General features: G+C 47.1%; 1 protein-coding gene across 1 annotated transcript in view; it reads right to left on the bottom strand.

Annotated features, from left to right (window-relative positions):
* The window catches only part of Brd4 (bromodomain containing 4), an 88,305-nt gene extending 86,718 nt beyond the window's left edge, over positions 1–1,587 (bottom strand). Inside the window, exon 1 of the mRNA XM_021250421.2 lies at positions 1,348–1,587. The gene's annotated coding sequence lies outside the window, so the exon portion shown is untranslated. The remainder of the gene's footprint in view (positions 1–1,347) is intronic.
* Between the last annotated feature and the right edge of the window lie 8,295 nt (positions 1,588–9,882).

A 9,882-nucleotide genomic window follows, 5' to 3' on the forward strand; every position in this document is an offset into this window, starting at 1 on the left:
ATCAGTTTTACAGCACCAAAGACCACTAGCTTAGAAGTACAACATGAGGGAATTTTAGAGGAATCCTCTTAAAGATAAGCTTAGATGTAGTATAAACACTCATCCAAAAATGAACCCAAGGACAGAGACCATAAACCTCACCAGATTCCACAAAACATAAGCAAGTCAACAAGCAAGTGAAAATAACACCTTAAAAAACACAAAAATAACAGCGTTGTCTAGAGTGAAAGGGAGGTCAGCCGCTCAGCATAAGCCCATGACTCATCCACGGGCCTGAACATAAGCATTGACACCGTTCACTACACCAAAGTAGGATTTCCCACCTTCGTCCAAAGCCGGGCCTTGGGAGCATCACAGGCGAATGAAGCTGTGGTATTTCCGTTTTGTGCGCGTGTAGGGTGTGTATGGAGGAAAGGGGGGAATCATTTTATTTCGCTGAATCACAACTCCCCTACATCCCCACCCCAAACCTCGACACACGCACACAACATTGGAAATAAAAAGAGGCCAATGCAAGGACGCCAAAGAGCACCGATCAAGCAAAACAAAGCGCCCAGCGAGGGGGCTTCTAGCCTGGGAATGGGTGGGTCAAGTGGGCCTGGCTCACCCCGCAAGTCACCGTTCCCACCCATCCCTCGGGGTCTGTCTTCCGGATAGGTTACGGTGGCAGCCCTCTCCTACTCGAGAACACCCGCCTGGGTCTCCGCAGAGCCTCGGAGTCCACCTAGAACAGGAGGTTCGGAGGCGGGGGCGCGATGCCCCAACCTGGGCGCAGGGACCCAGGTGCCGGAAGCAGCGCGCTCCGAGTACAGCCCAAGTGAGCGCCGAGGCCCGGCTTGCCCCGGGGGACTTCGGCCGGGGAACGGTGGCGACCGCGGCCACAGCGCCGGGCCCAGACTTACCCGTGCCGGGCTCGCGGTGCTCCCGCGGCCGCCTCTTCCTCCTCCTCTTCCTCCTCCTCCTCCTCCTCACTTGACAAAATGGCGGCGGCAGGAAGTGCCGGGCGCCTCGGCCCGCCCCCCGCCCGCCGGTCCCCCGCGCCCCCCGCCGCTGTCGCCGCTGCCGCCGCCGCCTGCCCGTGCGTCCGCTCCTCCGCCCCGCCGGCCGGCCCGAGCCCGAGCGCCGCGAGCCGCCCCAACGCCCACGGTGCAGGCAACTCCGGCCCCGCGCGGGAGGCCCGCAGGCCCGACCCTCTCAGCCCCGGCCTCCCCGCCCCCGCGCCGCGCCGATGGCGTAGGTGGTGGCGCACCGGCCCCATTACGCAATGCAGGTGACGCGGGGCGCGCCGCCAGTCCCCGCCGCCCGCCCCACGCTGCCCGTCGCCCCGAAGGGCACATCGGTCCTCACCTGAGACGCTAGGCCGCACGCCACCCCCGCCGGCCGGCCTCCCGCTGCCGCCGCCGCCCCTCTCCGGGCTGCCTGCGCGGCGCCGGGGACCGCCCTTCTGGCTTCCGCGCCCGCCGCTCAGCCGTGCTCACAGGCCCCGCTCGCCTGCGGGGAGCGCCGGACGCCGCCGCCACTGCTTCGGCTGCTTGGCTGCGGGAGAGCAGAACAAACAGCCCTGCCGCCGCCGCCGCCGCCACCAGCGCGCTGACGTCACCGCGCACCTTGCGCGCGCGGCCCCGCGCCGTTGACACCGCCCAGCGTGCGCAGCCCCGCGCCTGCCGCCGGGCTAGAACGAATTGGGGAGAGCTGGCGGCGGAGGTGAGTGCAAGTTCGGAACTCTGTGCGCGGGGCAGCCCCGGAGAGAGCCCGCGGGGATCCCGAAAGCTTATTGAGAGGAGCCCTCAGATCTAAAAGGGGATCCCCACAGACCGACGGAAGGAGCTTCACAGACGAGAGAAGGGACCCCGCTGATCACGGTGGGGACCCCGAAGCCCGAGGGAAGAGGTTAGGAGAAACCTCAAAGCCTTGTGTGCTGGAGGAACGCTTCCCTAGTGGGAGGGATGAGGTCTGGAGTCCGTGGTGCCAGGATATTAAGGCGACCCGCGTTGGGGACACTGGGGCGGAGGTGAAGAGAGGGAAAGGTCAACAGAGGCTCTCACGAGGTAGAAGCCTCTAGGATCTAGATTGGAGAGTCCCGATCTGCCAGCCTGGGGCGCTCTCCCTCCTCTTGTCTCCGGCTAATTTCATTCTTCAAGACTCCTGCTACGTGCTTAGACTAGCTTTGTGGCTGTGGGGCAATCACAGACCCCTTCTGGAGCTTGCAAAGCACCCCACATAGAGGACAAGATTTTGATAAACATTGGTTATGTTTGTGAAATGTGAGGAGAAGGATAGGCTTAGGTCTCTTGAAGCGTAACATGATTTTATGAAAAGAAAACAATTTCAGTACTGGGAATCGAACCCAGGGCCTTTGCATTGAGCTATGTCCCCAACCCTTTTTTCATTTTTCTTTTTCTTTCTTTTTTTTTTGGTACCGGGGATGGAACTCGGGACCTTGCGCTTTCGAGGCAGGCACCGGAACCACTGAGCTAAATCCCCTGACCTCATTTTTAAATTTTGAGATAGGGTCTCACAAACTCCCTAAATTGCCCAGGCCGGCTTGGACTTGCAATCGTCCTGCTTCTGCCTCCCAGAGTGCTGGCATTACAGGCATGGATCACCATGCCTGGCTTCATTTTGTAAATGTTTTCAAACCTGGAAACATAAGTACCTCCTCCCTCTTCTGCCTTTATCTTTATTCTCAACATTTTTTAGTCCCATCTTATCCTTTTTTAACCCCCCCCCCCCCGCCCCAAGGTTCTGGAATGGAACCCAGAAAGACTACCACTGAGATACATCCCCAGCCCTGTTTTGTTTTGTTTTGATTTGATTTGCTTTGTTTCAGTACTGGGGATTGAACCCAGGGCCTTTGCTACATCTTCCACCTTTTTATTTATTTATATTATTCTGAGACAGGGCCTCACTAAATCACTCAGTTACACAGTTACACAGGCTGGGCTCGACCTTGTGATCCTCCTGCCTCAGGATACCAGAGTGGTGGAATTACAGGTGTGTGGCACCACTCCTGGCTCATTTTTGAAAAGTAGCCCACTGGGAATGTAGGTTTGTGGTCAGAGTGCTGGTCTAGCAACCACAAAGCCCTGGGTTTTATCCCCAGCATCTCAAAAATTGTAGGTAATAAAAAAATACCTGATGGTGCCTTCTTCCAGAACATATGGATAAAATTGAATACTAGTAAAATAATTTCTTTAATGTTTGCTCATGATTCACCAATGGCAATCATAAACTACCAAGGGACTCTAACCCAAGCAAAACCTAAATTTTATCCTTTCACAAATCCTGAAATAAGCTGGGCGTGGTGGTACACGCCTGTGATCCCAGCACTCAGGAGGCTGAGGCAGGAGGATTGCTGGGAGTTCCAGGCCAGCCCAGGCTACATAGAGACCTTGTCTCAAAAAACAAAACAAAACAAAAGCCTGAAATAAGTAATTCATTGTAAGAAATAAGAGTTAGGGTTTTTTTTTGTTGTTGTTGTTGTTGTTGTTTTTGGTACCGGGGATCTCGGGTCCTTGCGTATAAACCACTGAGCTAAATCCCCAGCCCAAGAGTTCGTTTTAACTGCTTCATTAAAACTTTCTTCTATCTGGGTGTGGTGTCTCACACCTGTAATCCCAGCGCTGTGAGAGGCTGAGGCAGGAGGATCACAAGTCTGAGCCTAGCCTGGACGATTTAATGAGACCCTTTCTCAAAATAATTTTTTTGTTTGTTCCTTTTTTTTTTTTTGGCACCGGGGATCAAACTCAGGACCTTGTGCTTGCAAGGCAGGCAGCGGCACCACTGAGCCAAATCCCCAGCCCTGTTTGTTCATTTTTTGAGACAGGGTCTCACTGTGTCGTTCAGGCTGCCCTTGAACTCACCGCATAGCCCAGTCTGACCTCGAACTTGCAGCAATCCTCCTGCCTCAGCCTCTTTTTAAGCACTGGGATCACAAGTAGGTGCTACCATGCCCAACCAAAAATAAAAAAAATTTGTTTTTGAAAAGGGGGCTGGGGATACTGTTCATTGCTGAGGCCCAGGGTTCAATCCCCAATAACACCAAAAAAAAAAGCATTTTAGGACAGCAATGTCTTACTCATTCTATCTTCCATAGTACTTAGCCTAACACCTCAAAATAGCTCAGACTCAGAAAATATTTATCTAGTTAAATCAGTTTAATGAAAATGCCCTTGTTGGGCCAAGGATTTAGCTCAGTGGTGCTGCTCCTGCCTCGAAAGCGCAAGGTCCTGAGTTCGATCCCTGGTACTAGGAAAAAAAAAAATCCAAGAAAATCCCCTTGTTTCTTAGTGTTTAATATTTTAAATAAGCTTTTTTTACTTTCTCCTTTTACTGCTGTGTTTTAAGCTCTAAAACCCAGGAGAGATTAATGAAAATGCTACTGAATGAAACATGAAGTACATAAATAATTCTAATGACTGATTTTAACATCTACTATTCACTTTTTTTTTTTTTTGGTACCAGGGATCGAACTCAGGACCTTGCACTTGCCAGGCAGACTTGGTACCACTGAACCACATCCCCGCCCCTACTATTCACTTTTTTGTGGGGAAGGGGGGTACTGGGGATTGAACTCAGGACCTTGTGCTTGCGAGCGGGCGCCAGAACCACTGAGCTAAATCCCCGACCCCTACTATTCACTTTTAATAAAGTGATACATGGCCAGGTATCTTGGCAATGCCTTGTGTCCCAACACTTGGGAGGTCAAAGCAGGATGATGGAAAATGACAGGCCAGCCTGGACTTCATAGTGAACAAAAAACTAAAACAATAATAGTAATAATGGGAATCATGAAAGCATTTTAATGGAATAATACAAAGGAATATACAGGAAAAATGAAGAGTTCCCATCTTTCTTCTCCTGTTCTGCCAGAATAACCAGGCTTATCAAGGTTATGGCTTTGATAGGTTTATTTCTAATATTGTGCTGTGTGATACAGCTACTAGCTGCATGTACGCATTGAACCTTGAAAGGTTGCCCTAAATTGAAAATTGCTGTAAGCGTAAAAAACCCCACTGGATTTCAAAAACTTAGTATGAAAAAACAAATGTAAACTATCTAGTTATTCATTTGCATATATTAAATGTTGAAGTAATTTTATACATTGTCCCAAATAAAGTATATCATTTTACCTGCGTTTACTTTGTGAATACTATATGACTGTTGGAAAATATAAAATGGCCTCTATGGCTTGCTTTGTGTGTGTGTGTGTGGTAGTATTGCTGGGAATTGAACCAAGGCATTAATCCATGGTAAGCATACACTGCCCCTGAGCTATGCCCTCAACCACTGGCATTATATTTCAAATGAACAGTGCCAGTCTAGATTTCTTTATTCTATGTATCAGTATGTTTCCTATATATAATTTTTTTGTTTGTTTTTTTGAGTTTTTTTTTTATACCGGGGATTGAACTCAGGACCTTGAACTTGTGAGGCAGGCACAGCACCACTGAGCTAAATCCCAGCCCCCCTATATATAATTAATTGTGTTGTTACAATGCAAAAGGAACTGTTCTATATGTATTACTTTGTAGTATGCTTCTTTTTAAAGCATTTTTTGTTCGTTTGTTTAGTTTTTTGAGACAAGGTCTTGCTATTAGTTCAGGCTAGCCTTGAATTCACTATATAGCTCAGGCTGGCCTCAAACTTGCAGCAATCCTCCTGCCTCAGCCTCGAGTGCTGGAATTACAGGGGTGCACCACCAGACCAGCTTGCTTCTTCTGTTTTGTTTTTTTTAAAATACATATTGGAAGTCATTCCACATGAATGCTAGAGATCTGCCCTATGAGAACTAACATATGGCATATTCTCTGGGATAGCTATATCTTAGTTTGTTTAACCATTTTCCTATGACCTTGGTACCTTGTTCCACGAACTTAATTCTTTCCACAATTTTGGTCACAGAATTCATTCTGTGTTTCTGGTTGCGACTGAATTGCAAGCATATATGTACCAGAATCATGCAAAGAATTAAGTTTATGAATCAAGGTACCACTGTATATATATTTAATTCATTCCCAGTTTTTCCATCATAATAGTAGCATTACAGTGGATATCCATCCCTATACATTTCTCACTTCTTTTTCACACTTTTGTTTTGTTTTGAGACAAGGTTTCACTATGTAGCCCAGGCTGGCCTTGAACTTAATTGTGATCCTCCTGCCTCAGCTTCCTGAGTGCTGGGATTACAACAGGTATGTACCATTGCGCCTAGCTCCATTTAACACTTTCAAGTAATTTTTCCAAGTTAAAAATATAAATTAAAGGGCCGGGGATTCAGGTCAGTAGTTCCGCCACCTGCCTCTCAAGCACAAGGTCCTGAGTTTGATCCTCAGTGCCAAAAAATAAAGCCTTTAAAAAAAAAAAGTGTATGTATATATATATATATATATATATATATATATGTGTGTGTGTGTGTGTATATATATATATGTGTGTATATATATATATGTGTGTGTATATATATATATGTGTGTGTATATATATATATATGTGTGTGTATATATATATATATGTGTGTGTATATATATATATATATATATATATATATATATATAAAATTAAATTACTGGAGCCAGGCATGGTGGTGCACTCTTATAATCCCAGCACTCAGGAGGCTGAGGCAGGAAGATCACTTCAAGTTCAAGGCCAGCCTGAACAACATAGCGAGATCCTGTCTCATATATGTATACATATTTTGCGTTTTTTTTTTTAAAGAAAAGGGTGAGAGATGAGCTCAGTGCAAAGGCTTTGGGTACTACAAAATATATATACATATAAATTCTTAGTAGAAACACTGTTGAAAATCATGGGGCCGGATTTGTCCCATATTCAGTAGTTTGCTGCTCCCAACTCTAGACTCAACTCTAGAGCAATAGATACTTCTTTCCCATTATACACAATCTAGTCTGCAATTTTTTTCATTAGTAGAGTATTTTTTTACACAAAACCTGAGGAGAGGGCCGGGGATTTACCTCAGTGGTTCCGCTGCCTGCCCCGTAAGCGCAAGGTCCCGAGTTCAATCCCCGGTACCAAAAAAAAAAATACCTGAGGAGAGGGCCAGGGATTTACCTCAGCAGTACCTCGCCTGCCTTGCAAGCAAGTGTAAGGTCCTGAGTTCGATCCCTGGTACAAAAAAAAAACAAAAAACAAGAAACCCTGGGGAAGATACAGAGTTCCCATATACAGAATTATTTCTTGCTCTCTGTTTCTCCCAACATGAGTATGATACACTTGTTACAGTTGATTAGCCAATTGATGGATTTTTTTGGTTTTGTTGCTTTTTTTTTTTTCTGGTACCAGGGATCGAATTCAGGACCTTGCACTTGTGAGGCAGGTGGTGGAACCACTGAGCTAAATCCCTGGCCGTGTTTTGTTGCTTTTTTGAGACAAGGTCTCACTATGTGATTCATGCTGGTCTCAAACAGCAGTACTCCTGCCTCAGCTTCCCAAGTGCTAGGATTATAGGCATGTACCATCACGCCTGGCTTTGTTTCTTGCTTTTTGTTTTTTTCCAGTACTGAGGCTCGAACTCAGGATCTTGCACTTGTGAGGCAGGTTTGGTCCCACTGTGCTAAATCCCCGGCCGGCCCTGTTTTTTGTTTTTAAAACAGAATCACATGGTGCCTTGAAAGCACAAGGTCCCAAGTTCAATCCCCAGTACCAGAAAAAAACACAAAACAAAACAGTCTCACCATGTAGCTCAGGCTGACTTCAAACACACAGTGAGCCTTCAGCCTTCCAAGTGCTGGGAGCAATTGATAGATTGTTATTGACTGTTATGACTTGTGTCTAGATATGCCCCAAACCCTCCTGTAGTCATAGGTGGGGCTTTTTCAGAGGTGGCTGGATCTAGAGTGTGTGAGGTTGGGATTGATTCATGTTGCAATGGTGGGATCAAGGGCTCTAGGATTGAGGGTGTGAGTGCTACCTGCCCTAAGTAGCCTGGATAAGATATCAGGGACAGGAAGAGCTGTGGTCATCCTTTGCTTGCTTTGCTACTTTCTGGCCACCATCAACTGTTTCTCCTCTGCAATACTTGTCTGCCATCCACCCTGCCTTGGAGCCACCTGACTATGGACTAAAACCTCTACAAACTGAGCCAAATAAACCTTACCTTCCTTAACTTCGGGTATTGGGTATTTTGTCTCAGCAACAAGAAAAGTAACTAAGATATTGACTAAACCCCATACTTTAGGGTTCCCACTTTATTGCATAGCCTGTGAAATTTTTGGATTTATTTTGACAGTACTGTGGATCAGACCCAGGGTCTCTCATGTGTTAAACATGTGCTCTGTTTTGGTTTTTTTTTTTTGGTATCTGGGATCGAACCTGGGTCCTTGCGCTTGCGCAGCAGGCAGCGAAACCACTGAGCTAAATCCCTGGCCCAACATATGCTCTGTTACTGAGCTACATCCCCAACCCTAGCTGCTCAGTTTTCAAGTATTTTATAAATATCATGCCACTCATTGACTATGAGACCACTCTAAGACCTTTTGTGAAAAGCCAGGTAATCCCAATTAAAAAGGAAGTAAATATTTTTTTTTGTACCGGGGATTGAACTCAGGATGTTGCACTTGTGAGGCAGGCAGCAGCACCACTGGGCTAAATCCCCAGCCTGAAAGGAAGTAATTTTTAAAGGTTCAAAATACTAAGAGAAAAAGCAAATGTACATAGAATAAAAGTGCTCAGGGGCCGGGGATTTAGCTTAGTGGCACCATGCCTGCCTCGAAAGCGCAAGGTCCCCTGTTCAATCCCGGGTACCAAAAAAGAAAAGTGCTCAAGACAGGTATGGGGCTGCACACCTGTCATCCCCCTGAGGCAGGAGGGTCACCATAAGTTCAAGGCCAGCCTGGACTACACAGTAAGACTATCTCAAAAATACTTTTTTGGGGGGCTGGGGATTTAGCTCAGTGGTTCTGCAGTCTGCCTCCTAAGCGCAAGGACCCGAGTTCGATCCCCAGTACCAAAAAAACCCACAACTTTTCTTTTAAGTGCTCAGGAAGAAGTCTGAGGTCAAAGAAGGAATGACAGCAGGAGCTCTCATTCACTGCTGGTGGTTCAGTTCAACCACTTTAAAAAGTAGTTTTGCCTTACCCAGGCACAGTGGTGTACACCACTTAATCCAAGCTGTTTGACAGGCTCAGGCAGGAGGATCACAAGAGAGAGGCCATCCCAGGCAGCTTAGTGAAACTCTGTCTCAGAATTGTAATAAAAGGGCTGGGGATACAGGTCAGTGCTAGAGTAGTTGTCTAACATGCCTGAGGCCTGGGGTTCAATCTCCAGTACTGGGAAAAGAAAAGAAGAAACAGGTTGACCTTATCAAAGCTGATGCTCTCTCTACCCTGTGACACAGTAACTCCAGTTTCACAGAAACTTGCTGACACGTTTAAGAAGGTTCGAAGAAGGTCCAGTGCTCTTCGTTCGTGAGAGCCCACACCGTGGTGGTGTGTTCCTGTATTCTAACCACTGGGGACACTGAGGCAGAACGAGGACCTCCAGTTCAAGGCCAGTGTGGAATACGTAGCAAGATCTGTCTCAAAATACAAAGCACACACACAATATGAAGTATATTTTTTTTTCCCCCTTGGTGCTGGGGATTGAACCCAGAGCCTCACATATGTTAAGCATATATTCTACCACTCGGTTCCATACTTAGCCTCCCCAACAGAATATTAAGTGCACAGGACAGTAGCTGCCAGTGTAAGCTCAACACATTGGTACATACCTGTAATCCTAGCTAGTCAGGAGGCTGAGGCAGGAGGATCACAATTTCAGTACAGCCTGGGCTGGGATTTAGCTCCGTGATGCCATGCTTGCCTAATGTGCATGAGCCTCTGTGTTCAGTTCCCAGTGTTTTCCATAAAGAAAAGAAGAGGGTGC

This window comes from Heterocephalus glaber, unplaced genomic scaffold (genome assembly GCF_053883595.1).
Source record: "Heterocephalus glaber isolate CG9 unplaced genomic scaffold, H.glaber_assembly_v1.0 deba00001760, whole genome shotgun sequence".
Lineage (NCBI taxonomy): Eukaryota > Metazoa > Chordata > Mammalia > Rodentia > Bathyergidae > Heterocephalus > Heterocephalus glaber.